The 22,792-nt window shown below is 43.4% G+C and overlaps 1 long non-coding RNA gene across 2 annotated transcripts in view; it reads left to right on the top strand.

The window, feature by feature from the left end:
* Window positions 1-17,595: 17,595 nt before the first annotated feature.
* LOC131401786 (uncharacterized) overlaps window positions 17,596-22,792 on the top strand; it is a 38,309-nt gene continuing 33,112 nt past the window's right edge. For both annotated transcript variants that reach the window (XR_009217963.1, XR_009217962.1), the window contains exon 1: window positions 17,596-17,825. This is a non-coding gene — a long non-coding RNA (uncharacterized LOC131401786). The remainder of the gene's footprint in view (window positions 17,826-22,792) is intronic.

The raw sequence follows: 22,792 nt of genomic DNA, 5'->3' as shown, positions 1-22,792 counted from the left end.
TTGACTTCTAAAGTCCTATAAATCCTCTACAAAAATTTGAAATATAGGAGCATTGAGGGAAAAAGATGATTGGAACTTCTTTGTATTAATAACAAATTTAACATTGAATTTGCCAGTAGCCAGATTTATTTTGAGCATTTTTTTCTTTATGACATTTCCAATCATTTCGAGGAGTACTAAGCAACACTGTAGATTACAGTGCAGGGCACTAGTCTCTAAAAAGACTGTCCTCACCACCTTGCCTTCTAAAGGGAATTAACTTTGTTTCTTGAAACTTTTCTGAAATAACGGTCTGGTGATTCAAGTTGCAGAGAATCTTGTTAAGTAATTTTGTATTTAGTTGTTGGCCTCTACTAATTGTGTGTGTATGTGTGTGTGCCTTTTTCATTCTAGCTTTCCTGTGATGTTCTTGAGGGGAATGTGTGCTTGTCATGCAATAGATAGTCTTTGAGTGTATAATTTATGGTGACCCACCATCCTTGTTTACTCAGGACAGAGGGGTTTTCCAGGACACAGGACGTTTAGTGTTCAAACCAGGGCAGTCCTAGACAAACCGGGATGGTTCCTCATCTGATGAGCCAGGCCCTGGGCCACATGCATGGGGACCTGGAGAACCAGAGAGACCTTGTCCCTCCTCCGTGGAATTTATATTGTATTTGGGAATTTGGATTTTAGACAGTTAATGATGAGAGTGATGTGGGAGATTGGCACAAGGTGACTCAACCTGAGGGGACAGGGAAGCCCTCTTGAGAAGGACTGATATTTAGCTTGAGAGCTAGAGATGGGACTGGATTTAGCTAGTTGGAAGGTTAGACTGGAGTGAGGGTGTGGGAGTGTGTTCAAGAGAGCGTTTCAGACAGAGGGACCCGCATGAGGACACCCCTGAAGCAGAGAGCCTGGTGTGTCCATGAACTGAGAAGAGGGATGGCTGAGCCGAGTCAACACAGGGGGAGGGGTGTGAGCCACGCCAGCGAGGGGGGACAGGCAGGACCAGATCAGGGGTGACTTGGGACTCTGTTCTAAGACCAGTGGGAAGACTCTGGAGAGATGCGAGTAGAAGGAGGATGTGATTAGCGTTTGGTCTAAGCACGTGGGTTCAGATGGACTTCATGTTTAAGAATGTAGACTTAAGAGGCGAGATGGGAGGTGCTGGGAATAAGATGAGGAATAAGGTGACTGTTGCCTAGGCCTGGGTGATGGCTGTGGAGCAGGAAAGAAGTAGAAAGAAAAGACCTTGGAGTGTAGAACCGAGAGAAGGTAACAGTACTTTCTTGCCTGCATGTGTCAGATGGCACAGGGCACTGACTGTTCTCATCGCTGCTGTCCGTGCAGACCTGCAGGCGCCCCCTCACCCAGGTCTGTGTGTTCACCCCTCTTTGTCACTCACAGGCCCCCCTCCACATCCTAAAGGAAGTCAGGCCTTACTTGTGAGGGGGTTGTCTCACATGGGAGACACCGAGGAGAGCCCCTCCAGACATCAGAGCAGCCCCTTCAGCCTCTCCCTCAGCCTCCTCCCTTCCCCTCTCTCGCTTTCCACACCGAGAAGGACCCCTGCTCAGTATTCCATGTCCCCAGGTTCTCCCTCCCCCAGGCTTGAGAAGGGTGGGGCAGCCACTGGGGTGGACATCATCTGCACCTTCCACTCTGACCCCCGCTGGTCCAGGGCTGGACAGAGAGCGACTCTACTGGGAGCTGAGCCATGAGACCCAGGGTGTCACCCACCTGGGCTCCCTCACCCTGGACGGGGACAGCCTCTACGTCAGTGGTGAGGGGCTGTGCTACAGCCACACTCTCTCTCCCAGTCAGAGTTCTGTGTTGCCTCCGTTGCTCTAAAGTGAGCTATGATCCATCTCTCTATGCTCCTGGTCTGGGATCAGTCTTCTCATCACTGTGTGATCACTGGGTCCAGCCACCTTCCATCTCGTTGCCTACCCCCTGATCACCCCTCCCCTCTTCCCCTCTGCTTTCCCCTCTGATTTTCCCGCAAAGCTCCCTACATCCTCCCTCTCCCTTAATCCTTTATGTTCACCCCAGCTCTTGCTCAGCTCCTCTCGCCTTCTCTCCACAGATTACACCTATGGAGCCGCAGCCCCGACTACCACCAGTGAGTATTCCTGGCCCTGACATCCTGGGTCCCGTCCGCATTTGGGGTTGGGGAGCACTTGTTCTCCTTCACCCGCTGTCCTTGGTGAGGGAAGCACCTGGAAGGGCCCTAATTCATCTCTTCTCTCCCTCCCGGGTTCTGGTGGAGAGTCCCAGCCCAATGTGAGAAAGCCTTAGACACAGACATGTTCTCCACCACATTCTGACCCCACGTGGTTTTCACTTTAATTCTGCTAAAGCCCCGCCCTTGGTCCTCCTTTTCCAGGTATCCCATCCGTCTGTCCAGTTTTCTGCCCGTCCATCTGTCTCTCCTCCGAGTTCAGTCTCTCTTGTTCACATATCTCTCTCTCTTGGGCTCCTCTCATCCACAGGCTTGCTCATCCCTCTACTCACACACTCACCCCTCCCCTCACTCTCATGTATGCTTCACCTGTGAATGGTGGTCCTGGGACAGCCACTGCTGGAGCCCGGGTGAGCCTGGGGGCTCCTCCCACTCTGTCCCTCCCTGAGACAGCCCTCGCCACAGCTCCCGAGCCGGCCACCACGTCCCTGCATACTTGATCATCACCTGTGCCACCAGAAGCCACCACAGGTGTCTGGGGGCCCCTTTTCCTTCCCAAGAGAAGCTCTCCGGCCCCACTCCTCTACCAGCCGGTTGTGGTCCAGGAGCTGGGAAGCCAGGGTGTGAAATTCTGGTTTTAGGGCAATCATGCTGATCACAAAGATTATACCAACGATTCAGTCTAAGGCCAGCCTTCAGAGAGCCCCGAGTCTTGTGAAATTAACACACCATTATAGTACAATGTGGGAGGTTTCAGGGAGAGGGCCTGGCATAATTTGGAGGGGAAGAGCTTGCTAGAGAAAGTTTCACCAGAATGGAGTCTTTGAGAATAAGTAGTAGGGACCCTGGCAACTAGAGGATGAAGGGTTTTCCTGGCCCAGAAGATTCCATGATCAAAGGCTCCAGCCAGAAACAACATGCCGTATGGGGAGAATTGAAACGAATTTGGGTTGCGTGAAGCATGAAGTTTAACCCGCAGTACATGGATAAAATGAGACTGAAAGGTCAGCAGGAGCCAGATTGAGTAGAGCCTTGAGTGCCAGGTCAAGAAGGTTGAACTAAACACTGAAGGCCATAGGGAGCCATGGGTGGTACTAGAGCAGTGGTGGCCCTAGTGAGGTATTCATTTCAGAAAGATTCTTCTAGTGGTCCTTGTAGAACATCCTTTAGACAGAGCATCCAGTGAGCCTGCTGGGGTGTTGGTCCGGGTGAAGGAAGTTAAGACCTGAGCTGGGACAGGGATGGAGAGAGGGAGTGTATGTGAGGACCGGTGCGCAGCTGGAATTGGTGTTACTGGGAGGGAGGAGGAGCTGAGCAGATGTGCTGGTTCTGACTTGGGTGACCACACGGGTGGGTGGTGGTGCCCCTGGGAGAGAAGATGACAGATGATAATGAGTGCAGGACTCTGGTGTGGTCTCAGGCCAGCTCTCAGTGATGGCCATCGCTCTCCCTCTCGTCTTGCAGCTTTGGGGCACAACCTGAAGACCCTCACAGTCACCTTCCCCATCTCTACCCTCTGGTATTCATCAGACAGGAGCAACGGCTCAGCCACGTTCAACTCCACTGAGAGGGTCCTGCAGAGCCTGGGGAGACCCTGGTTCCAGCAGCTCCTGTTGGGTTAAATCCCACCCAGCCCCTCCCCCAATCCCTGTCCCTCCTGCTCCTCCTCCTCCTCCTTCCTCCCCAGCTGGATCCTTGTTCAAGAAGAGCAGCCTGGGCCTCTTCTCCTTGAGTTGCAGACTGTTCTCCCTCAGGTGAGACCCTCCCCTGAGTATTTGCCCCTAATGACCACTTTTGTGACCACCCCTCTCTCAGTCTCCCCCCGTCCTCCCATTTCCTCCTTCCTGTTCTGGCCCCCAGCCCAGAGGTTTCAGGACCTCTCTCTAGAGTCCCCACATCCCTCTCTCCCCAGGCCTGAAAAGGATGGGGATGCCAGCAGTGTGGACACCGTCTGCACCTACCATCCTGACCCCGTGGGCAACCAAGCCTCTGTGCTGGGAGCGGAGAGTCTCCACCTGTCTGCTCTTCCTCTCGGTGGCTCCAGGCTCTGCAGCCCAGAGTTTATCCATCCAGAGAGAGCACCAGCTACATTTCCACATCATCAGCTGGAACCTCAGCAACCCGGAGCCCACATCCTCGGAGTACACCGCCCTGCTGAGGGACACCCAGGACCAGGTGGGATCTCCCCTCTCGCATCGCTCCTTGCCCTGAGGGCACCGTCATTCCTCCGTCTGACTTACATCTGTTAAATGATTGTTTCAACCCTTCACTTTCCCTGCGTGCCTGGGTTCTCTCAGTGTCCAGAGGTGATGTCCTAGCTGCCTGCCCCATTTCTCACATGGGTAAACTGAATCTCAGAAAGGGGATTATTGTGCCTAAGGTCACACAGTGAGTTAGGGGCAGAGCCAGGATTTGAAGTCAGGTCTCCCTTGCCCCAAGGTCTGTGATCTTTCACTGGCTCCAGTGGCCCCCTGCGTCTCCAGGAGACCTCCATCTCACCCACTCTCCCTCGCGTTTGTTCTACGTCACCAAGCTCTACAGAGGCAGCCAGCTGTGAGACATATTCCACTCCTGCCTGGTCACTGACTTGATGTGGGTTGAGGAGATTGGAAACATTGGCTGAGCTGGTGGCTGATGGCTCTGAGCTCCCGTGACACATCCTTGATCTGGAAGTCACTGACATGGTGCCCATTCTGCCCCACATCCCTGTCAGCTAATCCTAGCATCTCCTTCCATAGGTTTTCGGGGGTTGAGAAAAGCATTAACATTTGGGGCCACCAACCTCCAGCATCCTCCTCCTCCTCCTCTTCTGGAAAGGTTCAACAAATATTAGCGGTCTAACTGTGCTCTCCAATATTGGAGCCACTAACCAGATGGGGCAATTAAAATTTTTTATACACCTATTGGGATACGATGCACATATTGTGTGTGTGGGGGGTGTATTTTTTAGGTTTTTCTAGATACAATATCTTCTCATCTGCAAAACAAATAGTTTTACGTCTTCCCTTCCAATCTGGGTCTCTTTTATTCCTTTTTCTTGCCTAATTGCCCTCATCAGAGCCTCTGGTGCCTGTGATTAACATGCGAGATGAGGGAAGACATCAATGTCTTGTCCCTGGTCTTAGGGGGAAATTTTCAGTCTTTCACCATTGAATATGGTGTTATCCATGGGTTTTTCATCGATGCTGTTTATAGGTTGAGAAAGTTTTTTCTATTCCTAATTTGTTCAGTGTTTTCTTTTTTAGACATGAAGGGTGCTGTATTTTGTGAAATTCTTTTCTGTATATGTGGTCGAGATTGTGTGGTATTGGCCGTTATTCTATTAATATGGTGTATTACATAATCAAGTTTTCAGATATTAACCCAACCCTTCAACTAGAGGTGAGAGATTAAGATGTTCTCAAGTCTTTCCTGGGCGTGCCACACGCCTGAGCCCTTGTGGTCTTCTAGATGTCCGCAAATACCCTGGAGCTTTTCAAAGCCCCCTGTGGACATCTCATTCCCCCAATTTTTCTTCTAAGTTGTTGGCTCACCTCTTGCCTGCCTCAGCTGGTATCACTCCCTCAGGCAGCTACAATATAAAACAATTAGCCCTGATTGTTTTTAGCAAGTGCCCTGGGGACAGACTTTCCTCCCTGGGCAAGCTCTGAGTCTAGTAACGACAAGCCCTGAACATGGGGCGTTTTTGGGGAGCTGCCAGGCAGGTCAGCTAGTTGCAGTTGGGTGGGGAGGGGTCTTTTCAGAGCTCCACACCCATTATGGCTGCTGTGCTGCGGGTTGTCTCAGCCACCATGGTTCTGAGACTGACGGTTTTCACAGTTATGGAAGATGTTGTGAGAGCAGGATGGGAATAGTGCAAGTTATAGTGCCACGAAGTTTGCTCCCTTTATCAAGATTCCACCGTGTGTCTTCACTAAACCCTCCTCAGATTCTTACAAGCCTTTGATTAATTTCTAGACTTCTGAAAAGTTGATTTTGACCATTTTTACCAGTGTTCTCATTGTTTTTATGCATTTGCAGAAGTGCTTACTCCAAAGTTTCAAAAATGTTCTCCCTGTGGTTATTTATTTATGAATTAATTACTTTAAATGAAATTACATGAGAAATTCAGTTCCTCACTCACACACACTAGCCACATTTTAAGTGCTTGATAACAACATGGGGCTAATAATGAGTGTATTTGGTAGTGCAGACAAATGTTTACATTATTGCAGAAAGTTCTCTTGAACAGGACCCAGAAGCAGGGAATCTAGATTCAGGGTAGAATTCCAGACACTCTTGTTCATCCTTTGTGCCCTTCCAGGTCTGTCCCCGACAGTAACCACACTGAAGTGGACTCCCTGTGTACCTTGCCGCCTTGGCACAGAGACTGGACAGAGTTGCCATCTATGAGGAATTCCTGCAGCTGAGCCAGATGGTACCCAGCTGCAGAACTTGACCCTGGACAGGAAGAGTGTCCTTGGGGATGGTAAGGCTCCCTGCTCATTGGGAAAGGATGTGAGGCCTTTCTGGGGACTCTGGATGCCTGGGGCTGAGAGAGCATTGAACCTTCTGAGGCTGGCAGGAGGTGGCATAGTCCCCCAGTCTTTACCCAGCGTTGAGAGAGAGAAAAGGACACCAGTGTAATATAGGAGGTCCTCACCTTCTCCTAGACAGTCTGTGACCTCATACTAGTCACCTCCCCTCTCTGGACTTTTGTTTCCTTATCTCTGCACTGAAAGCCACTGGGCCAGATGGTCAGTGAGGGCCTCCAGCTGTGTGTGAAGCAGACTTACAGGTTTGGGGGTCATGTGGTTAGTGATCCACAGGCTATAGTTTGCCAAGTCCCACTCTAGATGAGCACCAATGCACTAGAACTTTCTGCAGTGGTGGAATGTTCTGTATCTGTGCTGTCCAGTGCATAGCCACATATTGCTGTTGAGTGCTCGAAGGACGGTATTGGGACTGGTCTTTATTGTTACTGAGTTTTAATATTACTGAGGTACCAGAATTTTTATTTTATTTAACTAAAATTAATTTTAATTCAAAAAGAGACTTGTTGCTGCTCCATATAAGACAACACACCTCTAAGAGGTTGTCTCGGTAGAGGTACAAGAAGGGGGACATGCACCCTCCCCCCAAGCCCACTGGGTGCTGTGTGTCCTACCCTCCTGGAGTTTATGTTGTAGCTGGCAATAACAAGAATAGAGAATTGAAAATTATCAATTAATTGATGTGAACAAACTCATACTTGCAGGCGGAAATCAGAGAAGACTTCCTGCAGGATATTACATTGTAGGTTAATCCTAGAAAATGAATATTAAGCAAATAGATAAAGGAGAAGGGGATGAATGTGTTTCTAGGCAGAGAAGAACACTTCTGAGTGGGAATTTACAAATTTAGAGAGATCCCATAGGCTTGCCAACTGTGATGACCCATTCTCCCCCCGGCCGTCATAAGAAAGTCCAGCTCAAATTCAATCCTCTGTGCCCAGAGTTATGAATTTGGTTTAATTTACTAAACTTTTGTTCTGTGATAATGGTCTTGGATTTTGTAGGAATGTGTGCTCACGTTTTAGAGATGGAAACTAAAATGGGGTGAAACATGATGATGTCTACTTGACTTTAATATTTCATTGAAAACATGGGATGAATCAAGGTTGGCAAGTGTTAATAATTTATACATTGATAAAATATTGTTTTAATTGGATGGAATATACATGGTTAAATCAGATGATGGATGTTTATGAGACTGTTCCCTTTATTTTTCTGTGTCTAAAAAGTTCTGTTAAAAAGAGTGAAACACACTCACATGCATTCTCCATTTCATTCACTTCCAGAATATTCTCCCAACAGAGATGACACCTTGACTGAGAAGCCTGGTAAACCTGCAGGAAGCCCCAGCCCACAGTAGGGGGCGAGTATCTTGATGCTGTGCCTCATTGAAGAGAACCATGCACACAGGGTCTTGGATGATGAGGAAAGTTGGCCAACCCTTGTCAAGGACAGTTGAGGCACAGTGGGGTCAGCAGGAGCCCTGGGGCGATGACAGGAGGTGGCTCACCCCACCATTTGTCTCCCCAGACCTCCCCTTCTGGGCCCTCATCCTCATCTGCTTGCCGGGAATCCTGGTGCTCATCACAGGCCTGATCTGCTGTCTCCTGGTAAGCCATGATGTATTGCTTGTCTTCTTACTATTGGGTTATAAGAGCTCTTTATATATTATAAATACACGTCCTTTTCTAGGGATATGTATTGCAGATGTTTTCTCCCAGTCTGTATGTGGCTCGCTTTCTCCTTCACAACATGAGTCATTGGGTAAATGAAAGTGACAGTCATCATGAGATTCCACCACACTTGAGGATGGCTAAAAGTAAAAAGACTGACTATAGCAAGTGTTGAAGATGTCAAGTCACTGAAACTCTCATCGAGTGCTGGTGAAAAATAGCTTGGATGCGTCTTTAATAATTACATAAGTCTACCCAGCCATTCCTGCCCTAGGAATCCATCCAAGGGAAATAAACCCGTAGGTCTATACACAGACTTGTACACACATGTTGATACCAACCTATTTATAGTATACAAAAACAGAAAACAACCCAAATGTCCATCTACTGGTGAACGGATACACAAAGTGTGGTATTTCCCCACAGTGGAATACTATATAACCATAAAAAAGGATGAATTATTATTTTTTTCTTTTTTAATTATTTTATTGAAATTATAAAGGGTTTTAACATTGTGTAATTTCGGGTGTTCATTATTATTTGTGAATTTCTGTATAGACTGCATCGTGCTCACTAACAGTAGTCTAACTTTTATCCATCACCATGCATATGTGCCCCTTTACTCACTCAACCCCCAGCCACCATCCCCTCTGGTAACCACTAATCTGTTCTCTTTATCCCTCTGTCAATCCCCAGCCACCATCCCCTCTGGTAACCACTAATCTGTTCTCTTTATCCCTGTGTATGTTTATCTTCTACATATGAGTGAAATAATGCATATTTGTCTTTGTCTGGCTTATTTCATTTAACATCTTACCCTCCAGGTCCATCCAGGTTGTTGCAAACAGGACGATCTTGTCTTTTGTTTCTGGCTGAGTTGTATTCCATTGTATATAATACATACCACATCTTCTTTATCCATTCATCTGTAGCAGGGCACTTGGGTTGCTTCCATGTCTTGGCTATTGTGAATAATGCCTCAGTGAACACAGGGGTGCATAAATCTCTTTGAATTGTTGATTTCAATTTCTTTCGATGAATACCCAGTAGTGGGATAGCTCAAAAGTATGGTATTTCTATTTTTAATTTTTTGAGAAATCTCCCATACTGTTTTCCCTGGTGGCTGCACCAGTTTGCATTCCCACCAGCAGTGTGTGAGGGTGCCCTTTTCTCCTTATCCTCTCCAACATTTGTTATTTTTTGTCTTGGGAATTATAGCCATTCTGATAGGTGTAAGGTGATCTCTCATTGTAGTTTTGATTTGAATATCCCTAATAATTAGTGATGTTATACATCTTTTCATGTGTCTGTTGGCCTTATCTATATCTTCTTTGGAAAAATGTCTGTTCATATCCTCTGCCCATTTTTAGATTGGATTGTCTATTTGTTTGTTGTTGGGTTGTATGAGTTGTTTATATATTTTGGAAATCAATCCCTTGTCAGATATGTGATTTGCAAATATTTTCTCCCAGTTGGTGGGTTTTCTTTTCATTTTTTTTTTTGTGAGGAAGATCAGCCCTGTGCTAACATCCGTGCTAATCCTCCTCTTTTTTTCTGAGGAAGATCGGCTCTGAGCTAACATCTATTGCCAATCCTCCTCCTTTTTTTTTCCCCCAAAGTCCTAGTTGATGGTTGTATGTCATAATTGCAGATCCTTCTAGTTGCTGTATGTGGGACGCAGCCTCAGCATGGCCGGACAAGGGGTGCATCTATGCGCGTCCAGGATCCGAACCTGGGCCGCCAGTAGCGGAGCGCACGCAATTAACCACTAAGCCATAGGGCTGGCCCTGTCTTTTCGTTTTGTTCATCGTTTCCTTTGCCTTGCAGAAGCCTTTTAGTCTCATGTAGTCCCATTTGTATATTTTTTCTTTTCTTGCCCTTGCCTGAGTAGACATGGTATTGGGAAGGGTGCTGCTAAGACCGATGTCAAAGACTGTACTGCGTATATTTTCTTCTAGGAGTTTTATGGTTTCAAGTGTTAGATTCAAGTCTTTTATCCATTTCGAGTTAATTTTTGTGTATGGTGGAAGATAATGATCTACTTTCATTCTTTTGCATGTGGCTGTCCAGTTTTCCCAACAGCATTTATTGAAGAGACTTTCCTTTCTCCATTGTATGATCTTGGCTCCTTTGTCAGAGATTAACTGACCACAGATGTGTGGTTTTCTTTCTGGGCTTTCAGTTCTGCTCCATTGATCTATGAGTCTGCTTTTGTGCCAGTACTATGCCATTTTGATTACTATAGCTATGTAATATATTTTCAAGTTAGGATTGTGATGCCTCCAGCTTTGTTCTTTCTTCTCAGGATTGCTTTGGCTGTTCGAGGTCTTTTGTTATTCCATGTATATTTTAGGATTCTGTGTTCTATTTCTATGAAGAAGGTCCTTGGGATTCTGATTGGGATTGCATTGAATCTGTAGATTACTTTAGGTAATATGGACATTTTAACTGTGTTTATTCTTCCAATCCATGTGCATGGAATATCTTCCCATTACTTCAGGTCATCATTGATTTCTTTCAATAATGTCTTCTAGTTTTCATTGTATAGGTCTTTAACCTCTTTGGTTAAATTTATCCCTAGACACTTTTTTCTTTTTGTTGCAATTGTAAATGGGATTGTATTCTTGAGTTCTCTTTCTGTTAGTTCATTATTAGAGTATAGAATTGCAACTGATTTGGTAAGTTGATTTTGTATGCTGCAACTTTGCTGTAGTTGTTGATTATTTCTCATAGTTTTCTGATGGATTCTTTAGGGTTTTCTGTAATTACAATCATGTCATCTGCAAACAGCAAGAGTTTCATTTCTTCCTTTCCAATTTGGATTCCTTTTATTTCTTTTTCCGGCCTAATTGCTCTGGCCAAAACCTCCAGTACTATGTTGAATGGGAGTGGCGATAATGGGCACCTTTGTCTTCTTCCTGTTCTCAGAGGAATGGCTTTAAGTTTTTCACCATTAAGTATGATGTTGGCTGTGGGTTTGTGATATATGGCCTTTATTGTGTTGAGGTACTTTCCTTCTATACCCATTTTATTGAGAGTTATTATCATAAATGTATGTTGGATCTTGTCAAATCCTTTCTCTGCATCTGTGGAGAGGATCATGTGACTTTTATTCCTCATTTTGTTAATGTGGTGTATCACATTGATTGATTTGCGGATGTTGAACCATCCCTGCATCCTTGGTATAATTTCCACTTGATCGTGGTATATGATCCTTTCAATACATTGCTGTGTTCGATTTGCTGATATTTAGTTGAGGATTTTTGCATCTGTGTTCATCAGTGATATTGGCCTGTAATATTCCTTCTTTGTGCTATCCTTATCTGCTTTTGCTGTCAGGGTGATGTTGGCCTCATAGAATGAATTAGGAAGTGTTCCATCTTCTTCAACTGTTTGGAATAGTTTGAGAAGCAGGGGTATTAAATCTTGTTTGAATATTTGGTAGAATTCTCCAGAGAAGCCATCTGGTCCTCGACTTTTGTTTTTTGGGAGGTTTTTGATGAGCATTTTGATCTCTTTACTTGTGATTGGTCTGTTCATTTACTCTATTTCTTCTTGATTCAGTTTTGGGAGGTTGTAGGAATCTAAGAATTTATCTATTTCTTTTAGGTTATCCTATTTGGTGGCATGTAAGTTGTTCAGTGTATTCTCTTACTGTCCTTTGGATTTCTGTGGTATCTGTTGTAATTTCTCCTCTTTCATTTCTAATTTTATGTCTTTGAGCCTTCTCTCTTTTTTTCTTAGTGAGTCTGGCTAAGGGTCTGTCAATTTTGTTTCAATCTTCTCAAAGAACCAGCTCTTTGTTTCATTGATCCTTTCTACTGTTTTTTTAGTCTTTATTTCATTTATTTCTGCTCTAATTTTTATTATTTCCCTCATTCTGCTGACTTTGGGCTTCATTTGTTCTTCATTTTCTGGTTCTATTAGGTGTAGTTTAAGGTTACTTATTTGGTATTTTTCTTGTTTGTTGAGGTGTGCTTGTATTGCTATGAATTTCCTTCTTAGAACTGCTTTTGCTGCATCCTGTAAGAGTTGTTTTGTTGTCTTTTGATTTTCATTTGTCTTCAGGTATTTTTGATTTCTCCTTTGATTTGTTCATTGATCCAATGGTTCTTCAGTCACGTGTTCTTTAGTCTCCACATATTTGTGACTTCCCCATCTTTTTTCTTGTAGTTGATTTCTAGTGTCATAGCATTGTGGTCAGAAAAGAAGCTTGATATGATTTCAATCTTAAATTTATTCAGGCTTGCCTTGTTTCACAACATATGGTCTATCTTTGAGAATGTTCCATGTGCACTTAAGAAGAACATGTATTCTGCTGTTTTGGGAGGGTATGCCCTATATATATCAATTAAGTTCATCTAATCATATGTTTCATTTAATTCCACTATTTACTTGTTGTCTTTCTCTGCATGATCTATCCATGGATGTAAGTGGGTTGTTCAGGTCCCCTTTTATTATTGTGTTGCTGTTAATTTCTCCCTTTAGGTCTATTAATAGTTGCTTTATATTCTTTTGTGCTGCTGTGTTAGGTGCATATATCTTTATAAGTGTTATGTCCTCTGGGTGGAAAGTCCCCTTTATCATTGTATACTGCCCCTCTTTGTCTCTCATAGTCTTTTTTATCTTGAAGTCTTCTTTGTCTGGTATAAGTATGGCAACACCTAGTTTCTTTTATTTGCCATTTGCTTGGAGTATTGTCTCCCATCCCTTCATTCTGAGCCTGTTTGTTTTTAGAGCTGAGATGTGTTTCCTGGAGGCAGCATATTGTTGGGTCTTGTTTTCTAATCCACCCCAGCACTCTGTGTCTGTTGATTGGAGAATGCAATCAATTTACATTTAGAGTGATTATTGATACATGAGGGCTTAATCCCACCTAATCTATATTTCCATTGTTTCTCTTCCTTTGTGTTTCTGACTACCATTTCATTTTGGGGGTTTTCTGTGGAGGTTTCTCTCTCTTTTTTTTTTAATTGATGTTTTAATGGTTTCTAACATTGTGAAATATTGGGTTGTACATTTTTGTTTGTCCATCACCATATATATGACTCCCTTCACCCCTTGTGCCCACCCCCCACCCCCACTGCCCCTGGTAACCACAGTCCAGTTTTCTCTGTCCATGTGTTGGTTTATATTCCACATATGAGTGAGATCATACAGTGTTTGTCTTTCTCTTTCTGGCTTATTTCACTTAACATATTACGCTCCAGGCCCATCCATGTTGTTGCAAATGGGACGATTTTGTCTTTTTTTGTGGCTGAGTAGTATTCCATTGTATATATATACCACATTTTCTTAATCCAGTCGTCAGTCGAGGGACACTTAGGTTGCTTCCACTTCTTGGCTATGGTGAATAATGCTGCAGTGAACATAGGGGTGCATAAGCCTCTTTGGATTGTTGATTTCAGGTTCGTTGGATAGATTCCCAGTAGTGGGATGGCTGGATCATAGGGCATCTCTATTTTTAATTCTTTGAGGAATCTCCATACCGTTTTCCATAGAGGCTGCACCAATTTGTATTCCCACCAGCTGTGTATGAGGGTTCCTGTTTCTCCACATCCTCTCCAACATTTGTTGTTTTTTGTCTTGGTGATTAGACAGAGTTTTTTGAAATGCCTAAAACCAGTAAGTTTCACAGTCTTTGCCAAGGGGCTTTGAGTGTGTCTTCGGGCACACCTTCAGCCCTCATCCAGGCAGTTTACGATTCCACCTTGACCTTTACTAAGTGCTTGCACAGAGCCTCAGGGTGAGCCTGAGGTGAGAGCTTAGGCCCTTCTCAGGACTTTTCCTGAGCATGCCCAAGGCCTGAGCGTGCAGGTGGCCATCTGGATTTCCAGGAGTGTGTTGGAGCTTTTCAAAGCCCCCTATGGACATCTTGTTAACCAGCTTTTCCTTTTAAGGTTTTTAGTTAGCCTGTTGTTTGCCCAACTGTTATCTACTGCCCAACTTTTATATACAGCCTTGATGTTAAACAATTGTCTCTGATTTTTTTTTTTTTTTTTTTTTTTGTGAGGGAGATCAGCCCTGAGCTAACATCTGATGCCAATCCTCCTCTTTTTTCTGAGGAAGACTGGCCCTGAGCTAACATCCGTGCTCATCTTCCTCCACTTTATATGGGACGCCGCCACAGCATGGCTCGACAAGCAGTGCGTCGGTGCATGCTGGGGATCCGAACCGGCGAACCCCGGGCTGCCGCAGCAGAGTGCGTGCACTTAACCGCCTGCGCCACTGGGCCGGCCCCTGTCTCTGATTATTTTTTTTTTTTTTTTTTTTTTTGTGAGGAGATCAGCCCTGTGCTAACATCCGCCAATCCTCCTCTTTTTTTTGCTGAGGAAGACGGCCCTGGGCTAACATCTGTGCCCATCTTCCTCCACTTTATGTGGGACGCCGCCACAGCATGGCTTGCCAAGCAGTGCGTCAGTGCGCGCCCGGGATCCGAACCAGCGAACCCCGGGCCGCTGCAGCGGAGCGCGCGCACTTAACCGCTTGCGCCACCGGGCCGGCCCCCTGTCTCTGATTATTTTTGACAAATACCCCCAAGGAGAAGGCTTTTTGCACTGTGTGAGCTTCAAGTCAAGTCAAAAAAAGACAGTCTTGTGAGTGTAGCCTTCCAGGAAACCACCAGATAAGTCACGTAATGACAGTTCTCTGAGAATGGGATGTTGAAGGAATTCCATCTCTTTTCCACTCCTTCCAGTAGCTGTTAGACTGCTGGGTTACAGGCTGTGGATTTTCAAAGTTACCGCAGACCTGAAGAGTGGGAAATGAGAATAGGACAAGATAAAGCACCATAAAGTGTACTGTTCCTACCAAGATTCAGTTGTTTTTCTTGAGTAAATCCTCCCCTGATTGCTGCAAGCCTGTGGTTAATCTCCAGAATTCTAAGTTATTTTCCAGTGTCGAAGATGTTTTCCAGTGTCACTGTTTCTTTTATGAAACATAGAATTTTGAGAGGTTCTTATTCTACCATTTTCTCTGACATCTCTGTTCATTTGTTTTTAACATCAAAGTTGTTTCTTTTATTTTTTGGAATAGAAGAGATGGTATATTTGAAGAGAAGCAACACCTGATTCTGTTTCAGCTGTGTTTATGGCACTTTCTGTCTGAACATTTGGGCCTCAGTTTTTCCATATGCAGAAAAGGGGTGCAAATATGTCTCCCCATCTATTCTGTAGGGCTCTGTGAACTAAATGCTACTGTATATGTGGAGATGCTTTGGTCTCTTTGGAAGAAAAGCACTTAAATTCCTCAAGGCTTCAGGGTTGTTACTTCCAGTTCTGCTTCCCACTGTGCGTCCTTGATCAAGCCACTGAACCAATTGCTTCTGTTTCTTTTTCCACCTCTCCCCTCCCCTCTCTCTTTTCAAGGAAGAGACAATGTTCATTCTCCTGATAGACGTGCCAGTAAATTTAAATTGCTTTAAATGTATTTAAAATTATTTGAAAATGTTCAGGAAAAACTGTTGTTGTTATTTGAGGTTGACTAGAAATTATGGCTGTTTGCACATATGCAGAATATTATAATGCAATCTTGAATGTTATTATTGGAGGGTTTTTTATATTACACATATTACCAGAAATAGAGTTTTGAAACCTCTGGTAGTCCTTTGTATGCATCTCTTTCTCTCCCTCTCCCTTTTTTTTTTTTTCCATCAGGTACCTTCCTAGCTCCATCAAATCTGAGCATCTCTGAGGAAAGTGGCTAGAACTCACAGCTTTTTTTTTTTTCCTTGTGCTAAAATATACATAACATAAAATTTACCATCTTAACCACATTTAAGTGTACAATTCAGTGGCGTTAAGTACATTCACATAGTTGTGCAATGTATGCATTTCTTTTTGAAAAATATAGATTCCATAGTTCCTTGACAATATTTGCTTTGTGAACCAACACTGTTTTTAAAATTAAAGAGTATGGACTATACCAGTTTTTTGCTCATTCATTTTGTAGGAAGCCATGAGTTTTATAAACATGGTAGCTGTTGATTTCAATGGTGATGCTTCCTTTTCCTCATTTCATTTCTGAAAACAACCTAAACAACCTAATTGTTCATACACAGTACATTTAACTCACGTCTCTTTTGGTGCTGCAGGTTGCAATGCAGGCAGGGATTAACTTGGGGACAGCTGTGTCAAGAGGATTGTATCAACCAGCAACAATCTTTATGGGCCGCCAAATGTCAGCCATCTCAAGCGCTGGAGATGTTAGTACAGAGCAGAAATCTCCCCAACCCACGAAGAACTTCAGAACAATTCTTGACCCACGTTCACAGCAACAGACAGCCCAGAGCAGTGATGTGACAGACAGCTATGTAGTCTGCACTAATAGTGGCACACAGTGCTTAAATAAGTCTGACAAAATAGATGGAAGGACATCTCTTCAGATTGGTGAGAAAACGCCAGTCACAGCCAGCCCATTGTCTGAGGAGGAACAGACTCATTGCTTGGAGATAGGAAGCAACTCACGTCACGGCAAGAGTAATTTATCTGAAAGCAAAAAGTCTGCTGAACTCCATTCCCTGTTACGGGGAAGATTACGTCCAGGGAGCAGAACCACTGATTTAAAGTGTGACAGTTCCAGCAGATCAGGGGCATCAGAGGGAGAAATACTGACACGGGAACATATTGAAGTCAAGGAAGACAGTGCCAGACTACCAGTCGCTCCGATATCAGTCTCAGAATACTGTGCATCTGAAAGTAAGTGTTCTCAAGAGAAGCATTCTGCTCAGGAAGGTTTCTCAGGTGGGGTGAGAGGCTGAGATTGTTTGCTGATTTTTGTTGGTATTTAGTTTTTCTGGGTGGTAGTGGTCTTATGTAAGAACAAAGTGTACTCTCTAATTTTATCTTTTGTCAAAAAACAAAGTACAGTGGTGACTTTGCCAACAAATTCCATTCTAATGAATTCTTAAATATGTATGTGGAAATATTCTTACAAGCGAATTCTCTGATTTTTAAACTCATTGTTATATTTTTAATATATTTAATAAAATATTTTTAATGAGTTTTTAAATACTGTAATTAATCATGGATCGTTTCTACATGTTTTAACTGATGAATAATCCCATTCCGTGAGGTGGAACGTCTTACCTCGCTTCTCCCTGCACTTAGTGATCAGTAGTCTCTTCATATCCCCTCTTCCAGATCATCCTCCTCACGGGGACCCCGAGGCACAGAAGCCCTTCAGGAAAATGCAGCAATAGCAGGAAGAGGAAAGTCTGAGTAGCAGCAGTGACCTCACAGTTGCCGTAAGTGAAGATGATCTGATTTTAGAGAGTCCAGAACCACAGCCAAATCCGAGTGACAAGATGGAGGGAGAAGATGGAATAGAGGCCTTAAAATTAATCCACTCTGAGCAAGAAAGAGGTGCCCTATCCACCGAAAAACATAATTGTATTTTGCAAACTCTAAGCTCTCCTGATTCAAAAAAGGAATCCTCCACTAACTCACCAACAAGAGAGTAAGCCATTGAATTTTTTTTTACTATTCTGTTTTTAATTATAGACATTTTTAGAGATCATTCCACTGGGAATGTATTGTCGAACACTCAGTCATGAATGTATAAGTTCCTTACTCATAAATAATCTCTTAGCAAAGGTCTAATTTGCTTTCTTTTCTTTTTTTATAAAATAGCTTTAAAAGTCTGAATATCATTGAAATCATGGTGATTTGCAGTTTATAATTATATCCAAACAATCCCTGGTTAATTCATAAGTCATTCCCCCCACCCCTACCCTCCAGCCTTTTAAGAAAACAAATCATTTTGAAGTTGTGGTAACACAGAAGGTGACAAACGGTTAAACTTACTAGGAATTCAGCTTTAGAGGCTAGGAACTTTGTATCTAATTAATTTGCTTAATCCTAATATCCCTTGCCATGGTGTCATTTTTGTCATACGATTAAATATGAGTTAATAAGTTCTTCTAAGTGTATATCTAAGCCAGCTTTCCTTTTCTGAATGTAAATATGAGGACACTGGAATCTTTAATGTTAAATAGGAACAACATCAGTGTTATACATTTTGAGCACTTATTATAATATCCAACTCATGAAAGCTCATGTGTAATTTTTTATTATTGATTGGAGGTACTAGGTGGAATTGTGTAGAAAACATGGAAACTGTTGAAAACCAATTCTGCAATGAAAAATAACTCTAATAGCATCAAATCTCTTTTAGGAGTGGAAGGAACCTATGTAATAAACTAAGGTAGATCTCGCCTTTTAAAAATGAGGAAATCAAGGCTAGGGGCATAGGAATGACACGGAGGCCGTTGGGGCAGACCTTCCATACAGCCTGCCTCCCCAACCCACATGCCACCACTAGAATTTTCTGTTACACTGTGATGCCGTCACTCTTTCTTTCCAACAGTCCCAGCAACAGTGAAAAGCCAAGTGGGCATCCTTGTATATGAGGGGATATGTTCTCTTTTAGAGCAGCATTGCACCTTTAATGTATTGCCTCTTACCATTCATTATCTACTTATGGTGAAAATTTTAATTTATAGTCTGATTGACTTTAAAGTGATGTTCAAGAAATATTTATTAATAGCACATCCAAGTACAAAGTACTTGTACTGTGGATGGAAGAACCAACATGGTTCCTGTCATTGGGAAATTTGATTTATTAGAGTGGCAAGCCAAATGGATTTTTTTGTGTGTGTGTGAGGAAGATTGGCCCTGAGGTAACATCTGCCAATCCTCCTCTTTTTGCTGAGGAAGACTAGCCCTGGGCTAACATCCATGGCCATCTTCCTCCACTTTATATGGGACGCCGCCACAGCATGGCTTGACAAGTGGTGCGTCAGTGCGCGCCCGGGATCCAAACCAGCGAACCCCGGGCCGCCGCAGCGGAGCGCATGCACTTAACCGCTTGTGCCCCCGGGCTGGCCCCCCATTGGATTTTTCTAGTAAGAATACTTCTCTCGTCAAAGAGGTACAGGTATTATATACTACATCATCAGAAACTTTATTACTAGAGATAGAATGTATCTGTTTTGGGTTTCGTATTTGTAGGCTTCTTTTTATAGCAATTCATTGGACAAGTAAGTAGTTTGGTGGATTAACTGGGGGACTAGCGTACTTACCCAGGACTCAGGCTTTTTCTGAGATGAAAAAAGTTGGGTATGTGTATAGAATTAAGAATGTTCTCTCTCTCCTTCTCCTATATGACTGACTTTTTCCTATGATCTTAAAGCCAAGTTCCTCAGAATTTTGGGATATAGTTTTCCAAAATTTGTTAGAAAATATGGGCATTTGGGGAATTTTTGAATAGTTTGTCCTAATGGAATGGTCCCAGGATGAAAGGTCAGTCAGCAATGGTTGTTTTCTGTCTGTTACCAAATTTGAGCCCATTGATTTTTCTGTGGTAAAAGTACTACCCAGGGGCCGGCCCTGTGGCTTAGCGGTTAAGTGCGCGCACTCCGCTGCTGGCGGCCCAGGTTCGGATCCCAGGCGCACACTGACGCACCGCTTCTCGGGCCATGCTGAGGCCGTGTCCCACATACAGCAACTAGAAGGATTTGCATCTATGACATACAGCTATCTACTGGGGCTTTGGGGGAAAAAATAAATAAATAAATAAACAAAACAAAAAAAAAGTACTACCCAGGAATAGGTTGAAGGTGGTTTAAATGATCCTGGTTAACCTGCTGACATCCTCACCGCTTTTGAGGCGCTGCGTTCTCTTATTTCCTCTTTAGCATGAGCTCTTCTCCTTGCTCTGAGGGTTAATTATTCATCTGAGACTATAGTGTCATATTTACAGAGCTAATACTATGACCTCAAAGGTTCATTATCTCAGTTTACTTTAGGGTCTGTTGGGGGCCTGGAGAAAAGTCACTTGAATGAATTTTAGTTAACAAAGATCGAGAGATGGGACAAAGCAAGACACATAGAAGGATCTGAACAGGAAAGCGGAACCTCTGATTTGATGAGAATGATGATAGATACTATGTTTGAGCACATCTATGTGCCAGCTGAGTTGCTGACCTTGAACATAAAACTTGGTCTTAAGCTTCCTGGCAGTGAAGGGAAAATAGATGTGCAGTATGCAGCGTAGTTTCCATCTGAGGAGAAAAGTGAAATCAAGGGTGACTTTTGGTGGTGTTTTCTCTTGTTTTTTGTTTGTTTTATTTAAAAAAACTTTTTAACAGCTTTATTGAGATATAATTCACGTACCATACAATCCACCCATTTAAAGTGTATAATTCATGAGTTTTTGGCATATTATATTATTAATATTTAAATGCTGTGTTAAAATGTATATAACATAAAATTTTCCATTTTTAAGTGTACAATTTAGTGACGTTAATTATGTTCATGATATTGTACAACCATCACCACTACCTATTTCCAAAACTTTTTTGTCCCCCTTATATATTTGTCCTTTTGGTCTATTTCAATTCACATAACATTTTCAAGATTCATCCATGTTGTAGCAGGTATCAGAACTTCATTCCTTTTTAGGCTAAATAATATTCCAGTGTATGGATATACCACATTTTGTTTATCCATTCATCTGTTGATGGACATATGGATTGCTTCTCTGTTTAAAAGCCAAGCATCTTTGAGAAGGTTCATGACCCACCCCCATGGATATTTCCAGATAATTGAAGACCAGCTTGTGCTTCCTGCACAGTTCCTTCACTGCAAGCTATAATTCACATTTCTCACAAGGAAGCATATTAGAATGAAGCTGAGTAAAAGCAATGTTGTTAAAAAGGAGGACCTTGAATCTCATTGTTAAAGAGTAGTTTGCTGCAAACATTGGTACAAAGCTCCATGACCTAAAACACCAGACATTTATTATTTTTCAGGTGCCAGGTGGTTGGCCCAGTGTCATTTGGGGCTACAAGAATTATTTGGCCAGGTGTCCCTTATCGTCCAGTAGAGTAGTCCAACCTCAGTCACCTGGTGGTGGTAGCAGGGTTCCCAGCACAGCAAGAGGGCAAGCCCCAGTGCACAAATGCTTTAAAGTGTCTGCTTGTGTCAGGTTTGCTCATGTCCCATTGGCTAAAGAAAGTCACAGGACCCAGCCTAGAGTCAAGAGGTGAAAAAATATAATCCACCTCTTGATGGGATGAGTGGCAAAGTCACATTGCAAATGATTGCACACAGGAATGGGAAGATTACGGTTGCTTTTTGCAATCCACCACAGTACTTGAGGACAAATTCAAATGAAGATAACCTCAGTGTGAGTCAAAAGGGTCAGGAAAGGTTTTATCCCGGGGTGTTGATGCAGCATCTTGAAGGCTGTAAAGGCTTGAATAAGAAGGAGGAGGGAAAGGAGTGAATGAGGTCTGGAGGAAGAGTGCAAGAAGGAATGCAGATACAGAGAACACAAAGGGCGTGGGAGGGCAGAGCAAGGCGTGTGACTAAGGGCTCATTGAGCAGGGCTTGTTGGAGTAAAGGTTTAAAATGTTGCCTGGGTCATGTTTGAGAAAGACCTTGAATATCAGGGTAAAGAATTTAAAGTTCCTTCTCTGTGTTTTCCAGAACTATTGAAGGTTATTTTAAGAGAAGAGTGGTATGGTGAGTAACTTGATTTAGGAGAATTAATCTGACATCATTAGTTTCATCAGGATTAATTGTATACACTGGTGGGCAGAATTCTGAGATGGCCCCTGAGGTTCCTGCCCCCTGATGTACACTCTGTATAATCCCCTCACTTTGCTTGTGGGCAGGACTGTGAGTTTGAAGGATTTCCTTTCTGTGATTAGGCTATGTTACGTGACAGAGGTGAAGAATTTTGCAAACATAATGAAAGTCCCCAAATCAGTTGACTTTGAGGTAATCAAAAAGGAATTGTTCGGGGTGGGCCAGACCTAAACAGATCAACCTTTAAAAGGGACTGGGCACTTACTGAAATCAGATTCAAAGCAGCTGAGATACTCTCCTGTTCACCTGAAGAAGCAAACTTGCCATCTTGTGATGAAGGCCACGTGGCAGACGATGGTATGTGCCCTGTGGGAGCTGAGGGCCTCAGTCCTATAGCCACGAGGACCTGAATTCTGCCAACAACCAGTGAACTTGGAAGAGGACCCTGAGCTTTAAATGAGATTGCCTATGAGGAGATGATAAAGATTAAATGAGATCATAAGGGTGAAGCCGTTATCCAATAGGGCTGGTCTCTTAAAAGAAGAGGAAGAGACACCAGAGCTTTCTTTCTCTGCCATGTGAGGACACAGTGAGAGGTGGCCATCTGCAAGTCTCACTAGGAACCAAATCAGCTGACACCTTGATCTTGGACTTCCCTGCCTCTAGAATTGCAAAAAATAAATTTTTGTTGTCTAAATCACCCAATTTGTGATATTTTGTTATGGCAACCTGAGCAGACTAATAAACCTGGCTAGAGGTTTATCCATTTTGTTGGGTTTTTCCCCAAAGAACCAGCTTTTTGTCTTTTGATTTTCTTTATTGTTTGCCTAT

Source organism: Diceros bicornis (assembly GCF_020826845.1).
Source record: "Diceros bicornis minor isolate mBicDic1 chromosome 16 unlocalized genomic scaffold, mDicBic1.mat.cur SUPER_16_unloc_1, whole genome shotgun sequence".
In the NCBI taxonomy this organism is placed as follows: domain Eukaryota; kingdom Metazoa; phylum Chordata; class Mammalia; order Perissodactyla; family Rhinocerotidae; genus Diceros; species Diceros bicornis.
The sequence above is the reverse complement of the archived record's forward strand: the minus strand, read 5'-3'. Positions and strand labels throughout refer to the sequence as shown.